This window comes from Salvelinus sp. IW2-2015, unplaced genomic scaffold (genome assembly GCF_002910315.2).
Source record: "Salvelinus sp. IW2-2015 unplaced genomic scaffold, ASM291031v2 Un_scaffold1757, whole genome shotgun sequence".
NCBI classification, from domain to species: Eukaryota; Metazoa; Chordata; class Actinopteri; order Salmoniformes; family Salmonidae; genus Salvelinus; species Salvelinus sp. IW2-2015.
Window position 1 is genome coordinate 97768 of NW_019943138.1, and position 10618 is coordinate 108385.

Here is a 10618-nt window from a genome sequence, read left to right on the forward strand (position 1 = left end):
TTAATCTACTTCCTCCAGAAGAAGAAGATCGTGAGACCCTTTATCTACTTCCTCAGTCCAGGGACGAGAGTCACACCTGCAAATTTCCGTGACTAGGCCCTTTATCATTCTACTTCCTCACGAGAGAAGATCGAAGGCAACCATTTAAGGTCACATTCCTCAGACGAGAGACAGAACGAGATGGGCCCTTTAATCTACTTCCTCGACAGAGGAGGTGAAGGCCTTATATCTACTTCTCAGAGAGAATGAGGCCCTTTATCTACTTCTCAGAGAGAGATGGGGCCTTTATCTACTTCTCAGAGAGAGATGAGGCCTTTATCTACTTCCTCAGAAGAGAGATGAGGCCTTTATCTACTTCCGAAGGAGAGATGAGGCCTTTATCTACTTCCTCAGAGAGAGATGGCACCTTTATCTACTTCTCAGAGAGAAGAGATGAGGCCCTTTATCTACTTCCTCAGAGAGGATGAGGCCCTTTATTCTACTTCCTCAGAGAGAAGAGGCCCTTTATCTACTTCCTCAGAGAGAGAGATGGGCCCTTTATCTACTTCCTCAGAGAGAGAATGAGGCCTTTCATCTACTTCCTCAGAGAGAGAGATGAGCCCTTTATCTACTTCTCAGAGAGAGATGAGGCCCTTTATCTACTTCCTCAAGAGAGAGATGAGGCCCTTTATCTACTTCCTCAGGAGAGAGATGAGGCCCTTTATTCTTACTCCTCGACAGAGAGAGAGGATGAGGCCCTTTATCTACTTCTCAGAGAGAGAGATGAGGCCGCTTTAATCTACTTCTCAGAGAGAGAGAGATGAGGCCCTTTATCTACTTCCTCAGAGAGAGAGAGTGAGGCCTTTATTACTCTCCTCAGAGAGAGAGAGGCTTATCTAATTCCTCAGAGAGAGATGAGGCCCTTTATCTACTTCCTCAGAGAGAGAGATGAGGCCACTTTATTCACTTCCTCAGAGAGGAGAAGAGGCCTTTATCTACTTCTCAGAGAGAGATGAGGCCTTCTAATCTACTTCCTCAGAGGAAGACGGGTGAGGCCTTCATGCTACTTCCATCAACAGAGAGAGAGAGGCCCTTTATTCTCTTCCTTAGAGAAGAAGATGTGGCCTTCATCGACTTTTCCTAAGAGAAGTATCGAGGCCCTTTATCTTTTATCTTCATCAAGAGAGAGTGGAGGCCCTTGTACTACTTCCGGGGTCAGAGAGATGAATGAGGCACCGTTGGTTAGTCGTCTCTCCTTCAGAGAGATGAGAGGACTATTATCTACTTCTCAGAGAGAGGAGGCCTTATCTACTTCCTAGAGAGAGATGAGGCCTTTATCTATTCTCAGCTGGATGCCTTTATCATCTCAGAGAGAGAGGTGAGGCCCTTTATCTACTTCCTCAGAGGAGATGAGGCGCCCTTATCTACTTCCTCGAGAGAGATGTGAGGCCCTTTATCTACTTCCTCAGAGAGATGAGGCCCTTTATCTACTTCCTCAGAGAGAGATGAGCCCTTTATCTACTTCCTCAGAGAGAGAGGAGCCCTTTATCTACTTCCTCAGAGAGAATGAGGCCCTTTATCTACTTCCTCAGAGAGAGATGAGGCCCTTTATCTACTTCCTCAGAGAGAGTGAGGCCCTTTACTCTACTTCCTCAGAGAGAGATGAGGCCCTTTATCTACTTCCTCAGAGAGAGAGAGAGGCCCTTTATCTACTTCCTCAGAGAGAGATGAGGCCCTTTATCTACTTCCTCAGAGAGAGAGATGAGGCCCTTTATCTACTTCCTCAGAGAGATGAGCCCTTATCTACTTCCTCAGAGAGAGATGAGGCCCTTTATCTACTTCCTCAGGAGAGAGATGAGGCCCTTTATCTACTTCCTCGAGAGAGATGAAGGCCCTTTATCTACTTCCTCAGAGAGGAGAGGCCCTTCATTCTACTTCCTCAGAGAGAGAGATGAGGCCCTTTATCTACTTCCTCAGAGAGAGAAGAGGCCCTTTATCTACTTCCTCAGAGAGAGATGAGGCCCTTTATCTACTTCCTCAGAGAGAGAGAGGCCCTTTATCTACTTCCTCAGAGAGAGAGATGAGGCCCTTATCTACTTCCTCAGAGAGAAGATGAGGCCCTTCATTCTACTTCCTCAGAGAGAGATGAGGCCCTTTATCTACTTAGCCTCTAGGAGACGATGGAGGCCCATTTATCTTACTTCCTCACGAGAGGAGATGAGGGCCCTTTATCTACTTCCTCAGAGGAGAAAGAGGCCCTTATCTACTTCCTCAAGAGAGAGATGAGGCCTTTAATCTACATTCCTCAGAGAGAGATGAGGCCCTTTATTCTACTTCCTCAGAGGAGAGATGAGGCCTTTATCTACTTCCTCAGAGAGAAGATGAGGCCTTCTCATCTACTTCCTCAGAGAGAGAGATGAGGCCCTTTATCTACTTCTCGAGAGAGAAGAGGCCCTTCATTCTACTTCCTCAGAGGAGATTGAGGCCCTTTATCTTACTTCCTCAGAGAGAGAAGAGGCCCTTTCTACTTCCTCAAGAGAGAGAGATGAGGCCCTTTATCTACTTCCTCAGAGAGAGAAGAGGCCCTTCATTCTACTGCCTCAGAGAGAGAGATGAGGCCCTTTTATCTACTTCCTTTCAGAGAGATGAGGCCCTTTATTTACTTCCTCAGAGAAGAGATGAGGCCCTTTATCTACTTCCTCAGAGAGAGAGAGAGGCCCTTATCTACTATCCTCAGAGAGAGAGATGAGGCCCTTTATCTACTTCCTCAGAGAGAGATGCAGGCCTTTATCTACTTCCTAGAGAGAGAGATGAGGCCCTTTATCTACTTCCTCAGAGAGATGAGGCCTTTATCTACTTCCTCAGAGAGAGAGATGAGGCCCTTTATCTACTTCCTCGAGAGAGAGATGAGGCCTTTATCTACTTCCTCAGAGAGATGAGGCCTTTATCTACTTCCTCAGAGAGAGATGAGGCCCTTTATCTACTTCCTCAGAAGATGAGGCCCTTTATCTACTTCTCAGAGAGAGATGAGGCCTTATCTACTTCCTCAGAGAGAGAGATGAGGCCTTTATCTACTTCCTCAGAGAGAGATGAGGCCCTTTATCTACTTCCTCAGGAGAGATGAGGCCTTTATCTACTCCTCGAGAGAGAGATGAGGCCCTTTATCTACTTCCTCAGAGAGAGATGAGGCCCTTATCTACTTCCTCAGAGAGGATGAGGCCCTTTATCTACTTCCTCAGAGAGAGATGAGGCCCTTTACTACTTCCTCAGAGAGAGATGAGGCCTTTACTACTTCCTCAGAGAGAGATGAGCCCTTTATCTACTTCCTCAGAGAGTGAGCCCTTTATCTACTTCCTCAAGAGAGAATGAGGCCCTTTATCTACTTCCTCAGAGAGAGATGAGGCCCTTTATCTACTTCCTCAGAGAGAGATGAGGGCCCTTTATCTACTTCCTCAGAGAATGAGGCCCTTTATCTACTCCTCAGAGAGATGAGGCCCTTTATCTACTTCCTCAGAGAGAGATGAGGCCCTTTATCTACTTCCTCAGAGAGAGTGAGGCCCTTTATCTACTTCCTCAGAGAGAGATGAGGCCCTTTATCTACTTCCTCAGGAGAGAAGAGGCCCTTTATCTACTTCCTCAGAGAGAAGATGAGGCCCTTTATCTACTTCCTCAGAGAGAGATGAGGCCCTTTATCTACTTCCTCAGAGAGATGAGGCCCTTTATCTACTTCCTCAGAGAGAGAGAGAGGCCCTTTATCTACTTCCTCAGAGAGAGATGAGGCCCTTTATCTACTTCCTCAGAGAGAGATGAGGCCTTTATCTACTTCCTCAGAGAGAGATGAGGCCCTTTATCTACTTCCTCAGAGAGAGAGAGAGGCCCTTTATCTACTTCCTCAGAGAGAGAGATGCAGCCTTTATCTACTTCCTCAGAGAGAGATGAGGCCCTTTATCTACTTCCTCAGAGAGAGATGAGGCCCGTATCTACTTCCTCAGAGAGAGATGAGGCCCCTTTATCTACTTCCTCAGAGAGAGCAGATGAGAGGCCCTTTATCTACTTCCTCAGAGAATTAACTGAGGGGATTACGTTTTTTATATTTCTGCATCCAGCATAAAGGAAGTTGGAGTTAGTTTCACGAGCCAAATGCCTACCGGCGTTAGCGCAATGACTGGAAGTATATGGTATCTGCTAGCAGTTAGCTTAGACCTTCAGTCATTGCGCTTAACACGCTAGTTAGCAATTGCGCTAACGCTAATTTGCAACTTCCTTCAAACTGCAGGCAGAGACATAAAAATGGTATCCATGAGTTTGTCTGACCGTGGGGAAGTAGGGCCAACATCCTGATGTATCCCTTTGAGCTGTATGACTGACTGGCCTTCCTCTCTGTCCCTCCAGGGGTAGTGCTTTACAGAAGCGTCTGAGAGACCGTGAGAAGGAGACGGAGCTGGATGAGAGAGACAGGAAGAGGGAGAAGGAGGAGCATGATCAGATCAGACAAAGACTGTTAGCTGAGGGACACCCGGACCCTGAGGCCGAGCTGCAGAGGGTATGTCTCCGTCTGTCTGACCGTCTGTCTGGCCGTCTGGCTGTCTGTCTGGCTCTATTGCTGTCTGTCTGTTCGTCTGGCTGGCCGTCTGTCTGTCTGGCCGTCTGGCTCTATTGTTGTCTGTCTGTTCGTCTGGCTGGATGGCTTTCTGGCTGGCTGGCTCTATCGCTGTCTGTCCGTCTGGCTGTTTGTCTGTCTCTGTCTGTCAACTCTGTGTTGTTATTGTTCAGGTTGTACCTCCCAGTTTCCAACCATTTCCTCCCTCCTGAACACAACCCTGCTGTCTGTCAGCTGGCTCATCAACAGACATAAGAAATGTGGATCGATGTGCATTAATGTGCATTGTACCTGTCAAATAGGGACAATGAACATGAATCAACATGGAATCGACAATGCACATTCATCCTTTTTATATATTTTTATTTTAAGTGTGAGACTTTTTTTTTGTTTAAATGCACTTTAAATACATTTGATTTGAAGATGGAGGAGGAGGCAGAGCGGAGACGGCAGCCCCCAGTGAAGCCGGAGCCAGAGGAGGAGGTGCAGCAGGAGAAACCAAACCGGGACAGGGAGCACCGGGAGCACCGGGAGAGGGAGCACCGGGAGAGGGAGCACCACAGGGACAGGAGAGGAGGAGGAGGAGGAGGAGGAGGAGGAGGAGGAGCAGACAGGCCTCCTCTCCAGCACCTTCAACCCCAATCAGACGATGACTTGGAGGAAGGGGAGGAGCTTGATGATTGTGACAGGGAGGACTCGTCAGATGCCAGGCCAAACCCAAACCTGAAGCCCACGATGCGGCCAATCACATCGGCCCCCTCGGTGTCGTCGGGCAGCGGCGGCGCCACACCCAACTCCCCCGGCAACGAGTCTCCCTGCGGCATCATCATCCCTCATGAAAATTCTCCTGAAGCCCGGCCCACTGAGGAACAGCATCCCAAGGTTGGCCTCAGCCTCAAACTGGGTGAGTTAAAACTAGATTGAACTAGTTAGAACAAGATTGGCCTCATCCTCTCTCTCCGTCCCCACTATAACCCGTCTCTCTCTCCGTCCCCTCTTTAACCCGTCTCTCTCTCTCCGTCCCCACTATAACCCGTCTCTCTCTCTCCGTCCCCACTATAACCCGTCTCTCTCTCCGTCCCCTTTAACCCGTCTCTCTCTCTCCCGTTCTCTCCTCTCTCCGTTCCCTCTTTAACCCCGGGGTCTCTCTTCCTCTACTGCCGTTTCCCCTCTATAACCCGTCTCTCTCCGGTCCTCACTATAACCCGTCTCTCTCTCCGTGCCCTCTATATTAACCTCGTCTCTCTCTCTCCGTCCCCACTATAACCGCGTCTCTCTCTCCGTCGCCCACTATAACCGTCTCTTCTCCGTCCCCTACTAATAACCCGTCTCTCTCTCTCCGTCCCCTCTATAACCGTCTCTCTCTCTCCGTCCCCACTATAACCCGTCTCTCTCTCTCCGTCCCACTATAACCGTCTTCTCTCTCTCGTCCCCTCTGATAACCCGTCCGTCTCTCTCCGTCCCCTATTAACCCTCTCTCTCTCCGTCCCCACTATAACCCGTCCTCTCTCCGTCCCCACTATAACCCGTCTCCTCTCCGTCCCCCTAAACCCGTCTCTCTCTCGTCCCTAAACCGTCTCTCTCCTCACCTATAACCCGTCTCTCTCTCCTCTATAACCCGTCTCTCTCTCTCCGTCCCCACTATAACCCGTCTCTCTCTCCGTCCCCTCTATAACCGTCCTCTCTCTCCGTCCCACTATAAACCCGTCTCTCTCTCCGTCCCCACTATAACCCGCTCTCTCTCCTCCCCTAACCGTCTCTCTCCGTCCCCCTATAACCCGTCTCTCCTCTCGCCCCTATAACCCGTCTCTCTCTCCGTCCCCACTAAAACCCGTCTCTTCTCTCCGTCCCCACTATAACCCGTCTCTCTCTCCGTCCCACTCTATAACCCGTCTCTCTCGTCCGTCCTCTAAACCCGGTCTCTTCTCCGTCCTCTAACCCGTCTGCTCTCCTCCCCTCCTATAACCGTCTCTCTCCTCCTCTATACGTCCTCTCTCCACCCTTTAACCGTCTCTCTCTCCGTCCCCTCTATAACCCGTCTCTCTCTCCCGCCTAACCCGTCTCACTCTCCGTCCCCTCTATAACCCGTCTCTCTCTCTCCGTCCCACCTATAACCCGTCTCTCTCCTCCTCCTCTAACCCGTCCTCTCTCCTCCCCTCATAACCCGTCTCTCTCCGTCCTCTCATAACCCGTCTCTCTCTCCGTCCCCTTTAACCCGTCTCTCTCTCCGTCCCCTCTATAACCCGTCCTTCTCTCCTCCCCTATTACCCGTCTCTCTCTCCGTCCCCTCTATAACCCGTCTCTCTCTCCTCCCCACTATAACCCGTCTCTCTCTCCGTCCCCTCTTTAACCGTCGTCTCTCTCCGTCCCAGGCGCCGGCGCCAGCCCCAACCATCAGATCCACACCGGGAGTAAACGTAAGAAATGTCCAACGTCGACAGCGTCTTCAACAAGTTTGGAGAGGAGGAGGCCGACGAGGCGCCTCGTAAACGTAAGCTGGTTCCGCTGGACTACGGTGAGGACGATAAGAGTTTGGGTCTGGACGGGGCGAGGTACCTGAGGGGAAGGGAGGACAAACACAGAGGAGAAACGGAAGCACATTCGGAGTCTGATTGAGAAGATCCTACGGCCGAACCTGATCTGTTCAACTACCCTCTGGACTGGACTGCTGCGTGGACTTGCGTGGACTCGTAGGAGGATGAGGAGGAGGATTTTTTTTAAATGTACTTTATGTAACTAGGCAAGTCAGTTTGAACACATTCTTATTTTCAATGACGGCCTAGGAACGGTGGGGTTAACTGCCTTGTTCAGGGCAGAACGACAGATTTGTACCTGTCAGCTCGGGGATTTGAACTTGCAACCTTTCGGTTACTAGTCCAACGCTCTAACCACTAGGCTACCCTGATGATGAATGATATGATGATGACGAGCAGGTCGGCCCAGAGCTCTGGTGTGGGTCAGTTGGTAATAACGTGACGGTTGCAGCGTTAAAGGAGTGGTTCACATATCCTGCAGGGTTCACACCACTAACAAGTCCAATGGGTTCTGGTCCTCTTGCGGATAACATAATCTACTCTTGACACATTTGATCGACTGGAATTGAAAAGCTATGTGGAAGAACTAGCAATTCTCTGTTACGTCACCGTTATATGTCTGAAACCTTTGTGTCTTCCCGTCTCGCGACTGATGGAGCGTCGTATCAGGCCCTGGGTCAAAAGAAGATTATCGAGTACATCGGAGAGGAGGAAGCTACGCTAGTCGACTTGTCTGTTTCTAAGGTTAGTTAGTAACTGATTGAGTGGGGAGAGAGAGAATTTATTGTCTGAGGAATGGATGACAAATTGGTTTCCTCGTAAGAAGTTTATAGACAAGGTAGTAACTGCGATTTGTTTAGTTTTACCTGCGTCTGTTTTCAAACACTTTTACGTTTTTTAGCATTTATTGGCACAAATCCAATGTACCTATACCACTGAGTGTACAAAACATTAGGAACACCTGACGTCGGGGCATGGACTCCACAAGGGGTCGAAAGCGTTCACAGAAATGCTGGCTCATGTTGACTGGATGTCCTTTGTGGTGGTGGACCGTTCTTGTACACACAGGACTGTTGAGCGTGAAAAAACCCAGCAGCGTTGCAGTTTCTTGGCACAAACTGGTTCCCGGCAGCTCACTACCTACCCCGTTCAAAGCCTTAAATATTGTTGTCTTGCCCATTCACCCTCTGAATGGCACACAGACACAAACCATGTCTCAATTTTCTCAAGGCTTAAAAATCCTTCTTTAACCACTGTTTCCTCCCTTCATCTACACTGATGAAGTGGATTTAACCGGTGACATCAATAAGGGATCATAGCTTTCAACTGGATTCACCTGGGCAGTCCCATGTCATGAAAGAGCAGGTGTTCCTAATGTTTTGTACACTCAGTGTATGTTTGTCAATGGTACACTATATGTCAATTTGGGGGTGGGGGGTGAACTACTCCTTTACTTAAGCTGTAATACATTGTAAGACTGGGACTACTCCTTTACCTTAAAGCTAAAATACATTTAAATGGACTACTCCTTACCTTAAAGCTAAATACATTGTAAGATGGGACACTCCTTTACCTTAAGCTATACTACATGGTAAGATGGGACTACCCTTTACCTTAAAGCTATACTACATGTCAGACTGGGACTACCTTTACCTACTAATTTAATGTAACTGGCTCTTACTAAGCTAAATACATTGTAAGACTGGGACTACTCCTTTACCTTTAAAAAATTGCTTAAGATACATGTAGACTGGGACTACTCCTTTTCCTTAAAGCTAAAAATACATTGTAGACTGGGACTACTCCTTTACCTTAAAGCTATACTACATGTAAGACTGGGACTACTCCTTTACCTTAAAGCTATATACATTACATTGTAAGACTTGGACTACTTTACCTAAACATAACATTGTAAGACCTGACTACTCTTCACCTTAAAGTATTACCATGAGACTGGACTACTCTTTCAGCGTAAAACATGTAGACGGCTTCCTTATAAGCTAATGATAGTGGTACTCGACTAAAGCTAATACACATACATCCCATTGTCTCTGGCTGTCATGTATTCCAGAGCGCAACCAGGTAATTGAGGACCCATTGTCTCTGGTGCTGATGTATTTCCCTGCAGTATGCTTTGTGAGTGTTCTGGTCTTCCGCGGTGTTTTAACAGCTTGTTGTCTCCTCAGGTCATGTCTCACGGCACACCGCAGGGATCTTGGATGATGGTGCCATGGTGAGTTAAAATATGATTTTAAAACATGGTATAGGAACAATCTTATATAGGCTTAACCAGTTTTAGTTCATATGTTATTAAAATGTAAGCCTACATTTGAGTTAGTTTTAAATCTAAGTTTGTTTTCGTCCAACAGTGCAGTACTCTAGACATAACTAGAAGTGTATTAAGAGACGAGACCATAACTGAGTATTGTACCTGCAGGTATGACGAGGAGGCAGAGGTGTTCATAGTTAAAAATGTGGAGGCTGTTGACTTACGAAACAGAGGCCAAGAGATTGGTCTGGAAATGAAGACTAGGACTACACGACTACTATCTAGTCTTACTACTCAGTACTAGACTAGTTCTCTACAGTACTACTATAGTACCTACATACTACTATCTGGTACTACTATCGAGTACGACAACAGGTACTTACTGCTGTCAGGACAGTTTTTCCTCTGGCTTCAAGTCTCTTTATTCTTCCTTGACTGATCACACGGACACCCTCTCACTCAGCTACGGGTTTGAGCTCGTGAGCATGGCCTATACGTCCCATTATCCCCCACAACCTTTTGCCAACCTTACTCTTTGCCCCAACCCCCCTCTATCCCCCAAAACCCACTTCTTGCCCCACCCCCCTCTATCCCCCACAACCCCCTTCTTTGCCCCACCCCTCCTCTACCGCTCCCCCCAAAAGATCTCTTTTAAATAAGTATAGACATCCACTGAGTCAAATACATGTTAGAAACACCTTTTGCGGGCGATATACAGCTGGTCTTTCTGGGTAAGTCTCTTAAGAGCTTTTCAAACACCTCGATTGTACAATATTTTTATCATTATTCTTAAAAAAAAAAAAATCAAGCTCTAGTCAAGTTTGATGTTGATGTTCATTGCTACGACACCCTGTTTCAAGTCTGCCATAAGTTTTCAAAGCCAAATTTAAGCAAAAACTGTAACTAGGCCACTCAGGAACATTACAATGTCAGTTGGTAAAGCAACTTCCAGTGGATATTTAGGCCTTGTGTTTAGTTATTTGTTCCTGACTGAACAGTTCACTTGTCTTCCTCAGTGTCTGTTGGAAAGCAATGAAACCAGGTTCCTCTAGATTTTCCTTGTCGCTTAGCTCTATTCCGTTTTCTTTTTATCCCCCAAAAAACCCCCACAGTTGAGTACACTCTTCATATTTTCATGCATCGCCGGCCTGCTTCATTTATGGGTATGCTTGTCATGCAAGGCGTGTGCGATTTTCCCCAAACATACAGCTTTTGTCAGTCAGGACATCTCTCTCG

The 10618-nt window shown here is 47.7% G+C and overlaps 1 pseudogene; it reads left to right on the forward strand.

Annotated features, from left to right (window-relative positions):
- LOC112071888 (RNA-binding protein 25-like) overlaps positions 1 to 10618 on the forward strand; it is a 46525-nt pseudogene that overhangs the window by 24819 nt on the left and 11088 nt on the right.